Source organism: Delphinapterus leucas, chromosome 8 (genome assembly GCF_059928025.1).
Source record: "Delphinapterus leucas isolate spDelLeu-1000000601 "Yukka" chromosome 8, BTC_Dleu_Yukka2, whole genome shotgun sequence".
NCBI lineage: Eukaryota > Metazoa > Chordata > Mammalia > Artiodactyla > Monodontidae > Delphinapterus > Delphinapterus leucas.
Genome location: NC_143136.1, coordinates 72,577,011 through 72,584,055, shown reverse-complemented (window position 1 = coordinate 72,584,055; position 7,045 = coordinate 72,577,011). Strand labels below are relative to the sequence as shown.

General features: G+C 46.5%; 1 protein-coding gene across 8 annotated transcripts in view; it reads left to right on the top strand.

Annotated features, from left to right (window-relative positions):
* Positions 1 to 2,723: 2,723 nt before the first annotated feature.
* TANC1 (tetratricopeptide repeat, ankyrin repeat and coiled-coil containing 1) overlaps positions 2,724 to 7,045 on the top strand; it is a 246,172-nt gene continuing 241,850 nt past the window's right edge. For all 8 annotated transcript variants that reach the window (XR_016393996.1, XR_016393997.1, XR_016393993.1 and 5 more), the window contains exon 1: positions 2,724 to 2,878. The gene's annotated coding sequence lies outside the window, so the exon portion shown is untranslated. The remainder of the gene's footprint in view (positions 2,879 to 7,045) is intronic.

Below are 7,045 nucleotides of genomic sequence, written 5' to 3'. Positions count from 1 at the left end.
AATAACCAGTTTATTTGCTGTTTTCTTTCACTCTGCTGAGAAAAGCTACACTGCTGGCAAACTGACAGAAAATTGAAAAATAGAATCCAGTATATTGTATGTATGCTTGGTGAACGTGTTCAACATATAACATTCACGTGATCTATATTTCTTTTAATTTTTTTTGACTGGAATTAACAGAAATGTAATGAGTGAGCTTTTTAAACTGGATAGGGTAAGCAGAAATACTGTAAGAAAAGCAAGAAGTGATTCTTGCCCTCCCCTCCCCCTAAAACTCAAGCCCTCACCTAACAACTAACCAAAAACATCTTTTATTTTTTTAAGGGAAAAGCAGATTTTTAAAAATCATTAAAATTCATTTTTTGAACCTGTGTTCCACTAATACTACACTTATTTAGCTGCTTACAAAATGTTCATAAATTTTTCTTGCAGACTTGGTCTTAATGGATCCCCCTTTTTTTTCCCTCACCCATGAATTTTTATTACTCTGTGTTTTTGGCCTTGTTTTCTATAAAATGTACCCTTTTCACTCACAGCTTAAGACAGCTTTGATGTTCTTAGTATGGCATACTGTATGTAACGTTAACTGTTTAAAGGTGGAGATCAGATTGTGCATAATAACATAGTTAATTATAACTACCTAATAACATAGGTAGTTTGGATTATATAAACACTACAGGAAGAAGGGGAGACAGGGCCCTTCTGTGTACAAATTTCAGATTGCTAGCTGTATGCCTGTTTAGAATGTTAAACACTCCTAACTAGGCAGTGATGAAGGTACTTCTTTAATGACTGTGACTTCTGAAGCTATAAAGACAAAAAATTTTCAACTAGGAATAATTTAAAGATGATGCTGGTAATTAGCATATTTACTTTATGTGATTTTCTACTTGCTACTAAGGAAGCTTTGAGGATAGAGGGAAAAAAATGAATTTCATTGTCTTCAAAACCCAATTTAACAGAGCAATTTCATCAAAAACTTGGAGAATATAACTTAGAAGAGCCAAAGGCAGAAAAATGGGATACAAATTGTAAATTTCATCCACTTATACATTTCACCTATTATAATGAAGTCGAAGTGGGAGGCAGGGAACTGTACCAGTCTATTTCCCTAGGATTGTTTCTTTTATATCTTAATATTTAAGATTAGTTAGACTAGCGTGGAGGTTTTTTTTTTTTCTTCTTTAATTTGTGTCATCCTTTTATTACTGAGGTTGCTGTCCTGCTTTTTCATCTGTTGTTGAAAGACTGGTAACTTTTGTGCATTTCAAGAGAAATTAAAACAGATTACCATATTTTTCAGCAATGGGACATTTCAGAGTGAAGAAATAAGTCAACTGCTCTTCTGATTTAGTCAGTTTATATTTTATTTTAAATATTCATATCCTGCTTTGTTTCAGGAAGACTTCAAGCCTGCTGATAAGTTTACTGTTCAAATATCAGCACAGTAATAATCAGGCCTTTGAAACTGTGGGTGAAAAAGCCAGCAAGTTTCAGTCATCTTTTATTTATGTAAAGAGACTGTGTGGCATTTTACTTCCTGTCCCTTTTCATGGGAACTTTAAATATGGACGCTCCTCTCACCGGGTATCTTTATATTGGGAAGCTCTGCGTGAGGTTGAAGTTTTTATGTGGGGACTCGTTTAAAACACAGTTTGTCTTTAAAGGCGGATTTGCCACAGCAAGGTTAGGGGTTGCCAATAAATCCATTTATAGCAACTTCTGTATTCCCTGCTCTAGACACACCATTGGGGTGACCCGTGCATGATTCCCGCAGGCCACACAAGACAGCAACAGTCCTAGTTGATCTCTCCGTGAACAAGGCTGGTCTAAAAGCCTTCGGGTGTGGAGTAGGCTGCGCCCCCCAGCCTGAATTGCCTGCCTGGGAATCCAGGATTCCTGAATCCATAGCCCCTACCCTGGCTTTTGCTCTGCTGGGGGATAACAAAACATTTTGGGAACTCGGGAATTTAATTTACTGCTACCGACCGAAACAATAATAGCATCTTTGTGTTTCTCCTACCTCCATACCTCCCTCCTCCCGCCGATACAAGCATGACGTTTGCCCTCCAAGGATGTAGCACAGACAACGCAGGGCCAGCCCCGAGCGGCTGGAGGAGGCTGTTGGGACCCGGCCCCGGGGACGCTCGAGGCAATCACCGGTCCCCAAACCTCCCTAATTCGCGTTCGGGAAAGAAAAAGACACAGCAGGCGAGGTGCCCTTTACACCTTACATCTGCCTTAGCTCATTCTTGCCCAAGAAAGTGAGTGAGTGTGTATGTAGTTAAGTGAGGCAGAGAAAATTCAAGAAAGCCACACAAGTCACCCTAAAACATCCACCAAAACTTCATCTTGGTTAATTGCTCCCATATGTCCTCCTCGGCTGTTTTCAAAATGCAGCAAGGAGGGGAGGCCAGGCCACTTCACTGATTTTTTTAGAGGTTGAAAAAAAGATGGACTATCGCCCATCTTGGGTCCAATCCTGCAGGGAACCAAGTGCAGCCTCGGGGGACTCGTCCCCAAGGGGGAAGCTGGGCACCCCGCAGAAAGTTCACGCGCCGGACCGCAGTGGGTCCCGGGAGCCGCCGCAAGCCTGGGCGGGGAGGGGCGCGGGAGGCGCGGCCCGGGCGGGCGCGCGAGAGGAAGGTGCCTTCGGGAGCACGCGCAAGGGCGGGGATTCGCGCTGCCAATGAGGCCCCGGTGTGGGCCGTGCGAGGCGGGGGGACGGGCCGGAGCGCAGCCTGAGCTGTGGCAGCTGCGGGAGCAGCGGCCGCTTTGGGAGCTGGCGGAGAGGCAGCCGCGGAGCGCAGAGCTGGCCGCGCCCCGAGGCCCGGCCCTAGCGGTGGGGAACCTCACCGAGGGGCTGGAAACTTTCCCGGTAGGTAACTCCCGCCGCCCCGGCGCCGCTGCCGGCCTCCGCGCGTCCCGGGCAGCGCCAGCTGCTGCGGTGCAGAGGGGAGCAGGGGTCTCGGGAGGAGGAGAGGGTGATGGGAGAGTGGAAAGGCATGTGGGAAAGTTTCTGGAGGCTCCCTGCCCCCCCTTCGCTGGGCACACCCGGGAGCTTTCCGGGGATAGGCACGAACTTGTTGGGCGCCTCGGGCCTCGGTCCTGGTGGCTCTGGAGAATCGGTACCTTCCCTTCGCCTCAGCTCCGCGCCGGACCGAGCCGGCCCCGGGCGGAGCTGGGGTTCGGGGGCGCCGGGAACGCGCGACTGCACGCTCGAGTTTCTGGACCATCTCCGCCCGGCGCGTCTCCGCGCCCCCTTTCCCGCCTCCTCTGTTGCCTTCGGGCTTGGCAAGGGCCTGGGCTGCGCCTGGTACCTGGGGTTGGGGGAGGCGAGGAGGAAGCGCGCCTGGCACCGCGGGGTCCGGGACGCCCCCGGAGGTGAGCGTGGGTCGCGAAGTTGACGGGTGAACTTAAGCCTCGGAGGGAGTCATATTGCCCCACTCTGGGCTGAAAGTATTGCTTCGCTTCCAAGAACACTGCGATGAGTATATCCACGTTCTTTTTTGGGGGGTGGGGGGACCTAGGATTAGATCTTTAGGGAGAGTGAGAATTATTTCAAGATTGTGTATCCCCCCCCGTTCTTGGAAACTGAAGAGTGCTCACTTCTTTGGGGGGACTTATGTCAGGGCGCACGTTCTTCCTCCCGGACTTTGGGGTGCGGGCGCGCAGCGCTGTGGGTGTGACGGGCTCCCCGCTTTGGCGCGGCAGCTTTCCGGAACGGCTGGCGAGGAAGGAAGCCCCAAGGCATTGTGTGCCGAGGTTGCAGACAGAAATGTCTCTGGACCGGCGTTCTCAAAACTTACTTCACTTATTGTGTAAGGCTCCGGGAGGAAATGCGGCGGTGGCCAGGTAGAAATACGGCGCCGCGGCCAGGGCTTCGGAGGACGCCGGGCTCGGCGACAGTCTACCCCTCCCAACCCCCTCCAGTCCACTGTTGGCAGCCCCAGATCCCCGTGTCTTGAGGGATGGGACTCGTCTCGGTAGCGCTGTTCTTGCTTGAGTCGACTCCGGGAGGTTAGGAGGGCACCTTCATCTTGAACTTGACCCTAGGAGCATCGCCGTCTGGGCGGGTTACAAGGTAAAAAGGAAGCCGAATCTTCCCGTGGGATGGGCCTCGAACTCTGGCATGGAAAGGAAGTGACTGGTTAAAAATCTTTGAGGAATGGCCTTAGGACTGCTGAGGTCATTAACTCCAAATGCCACACCATCAGACTGCAGAAGTTAATGTGTTTGGAGGGGGATGGGGATAGGAGGGGGAAGGAGAAACCTGGTGAGTTGGTACAGAGAGTTGGTATTAATGCGTAGTGGAAATGAAGGGAGTCTGCATCTCTGCTTTCACCAGATCCGCTACTCTCTCTCTCTCTCCCTTCCTCCCTCCCTCCCTTTTTTTTTTTTTCTTTCCTTCCTGGGTCATCGTTATTCCTGCCAGCCTGGCACTCCTGGGATGGGGGAGGGGAAGGAGAAGAAAGCAGTTGGGAAGCTTCCCTGGCCAGCTTGGAGGTATTTAAGATCTGCTACTAGGAAGATTCCAGGATTTTAACAGCTGCTTTTTGATTGCTGGGAATGAAAGAATTTATGAGCCACCGAGAGATGTTCATTATAGTTGTAGTCTGACTGTTTTACTCATCTAAGCTACTGAAGGTCTCACAAGGGACCTTCCCTTGGAGTATGCCAGTTTTTGCAAAATTTGTGTCAGCCAGAATGCTTGGTGAGTGTCAGTCAGAACTCATCGTAAATATATCCTGGAGGTATTAAGATGAAAAGTATGTGGGAGTGAAGGAAATATGGTATCTGACATCCTTCAGGACTTCCTCTTAGGTTTGCTCCTGTTACCTGCCAAGTGAATTCGGTCCAGGCTTCCGGATTGTTGTGATTTGACAATAAGAGATGGGAAATAGTGTCATCGATTTTAGTGGAGGCAGGAAAGTCCAGAAATAAATTTAAGGTCACTTTTCATGACCCTGTCTTTCAGCTGTGATACCACAGACTTAACTTTTACTGGGACTTGGGAGCCATGGTTTTCCTGCTTTTTTGGTTTAACCACCAGAATGTCTAAATTATCATAATTTATGTCCATCGTGGAACTAAAACATAACTGATTCATAGTCAGCCTTTTTCTGCTTCCCATAACAGCCTGTAGAAAAGAACATTTCGTCTCTTTAACCACACACAATTTATTTGGTGCCATAGTGGGTTTTTGATAGTGGGTGATTGAGGGCACAAATCTAAAGACAATGGAATTTTCTCGATTAAATTGTTCATTTTTAGGCAACACCCCCCTCTGAGTTGCTGATTAATTCTTTGTCTCCCGGGAACATTAAAATCAGTATCCCTGGGCTGCTAGAACTGTAATCCATATTATAATGATGTCTGCCAGCATAGCTGGAGGTTCATGCTATGTCGATGTTTCCATTAGACATTTCTAACCCAATTGTAAAGGTTTTTGTCTGGGTTGGGTTACAAGTAGGCTGTGAGTCTCATAGTCAGAGAGATGGTTTTATTTATTTTTATTTTTATTTTTTTTTTGGTACGCGGGCCTCTCACTGTTGGGGCCTCTCCCGTTGCGGAGCACAGGCTCCGGACGCGCAGGCTCAGCGGCCATGGCTCACGGGCCCAGCCGCTCCGCGGCATGTGGGATCTTCCCGGACCGGGGCACGAACCCGTGTCCCCTGCATCAGCAGGCAGACTCTCAACCACTGTGCCACCAGGGAAGCCCATGGCTTTATTTTTTATCTTTCTGATGAAAAGTTTGTTTAACTTGTAAGTTACAGGAGTAAAGTTTACAAAAGCAAAATAAAGCAGAAGAAATATATGTATTGCTGGGGAGAGATTTGTTTTAGTTCCTAGGATAGCTTTGTTTTGAACCATCCTTTAAAATGCATATTTTAATGGTGGAAAAACTAGAACCTCTTCCCAACCTCCCACCAGTTTACAAATGTTGTCTGTTTACTAGGCTCTTAAGACCTTCTGGGCCTTAGTTTTCTCATTGTTATCATCCCTGTAATGGGATTACCTTTCAACCGTAAAGTTCTGTGACTATCCAGTAGTTTGAGAAATGTAGGCATTCTGGAGCCAGTACTGTAATATTAGAATAGTACTTTGGGGTTTGTAAAGGGCTTTACTTACATATTTTATCCTTAAACCCTCAGTTAAGTAAACTGAGGCGGGACAAGTTAGATCAGTTTGCTTGATATCGTCTATAAATGGTGGAGGTGAACTTGAACCTAGGTCTTCTGATTCTCCCTCTTCCCACCCCCGTATCTCTCTTTATTCACGGAGTCACAAGTAAGTTGGCTAAAACTTGACAAACAGACTAATGTTAATATGTGGCATTTCATTTATGGGTTATTCGGGTTTCAGAACCCCAGGGTTAACATCTATGCTTTGATGTCAGAGATTAAAAACAGTTCAGTAATAATGGTAATAAAACTTTCTTCCCAAGAGAGTTTCAGAAATTCACATACCTCAAACTAACCATTTGTTTATTTTCAACTTCTTTTTTATTAAGTAGGCTTCAGTGTCTAGTGCGATTTATAATCCAGACTAGTAACCCAGACAGCATTCTTAAGGAAATCACTTCTCAAATCTGTACATCTTTTTTAAAATAAGCAATGAACATATCATTTGCCTTTCTTCTTGATATCTCTCAGCTGAATTACAAAGCCTGGATAAATGTCCCATTTTTGGTGACATCCTTCTTGGGCTCTTTCTACTGATGTCTGGGTAAGTCTGATTTTGCAGCACTTCCTGTGCTAAATAAATTCTTATGCTATTGGCTTAACGGTAAAGAAGTAGTAGGCTGCAGGTGACCCATTTTCACTGTGACTCTAAATGTTTGTACTGTGTCCTGCTTGCCTATTTAAGAGCGCTGAGCGCAACTTGACACTCATCTGGAAGCTGGTATGGATTTTCTTTAAAAGGCTCTAAAATAAAATTATGTGCTAAGCCATAGGCTCTTTTATGTCTGAGCAACCTGTTCATCTTCAGCTCTTTAAACTTATTCTCAGAAGACCATCTTTTAAAAATATTAAACAATGGG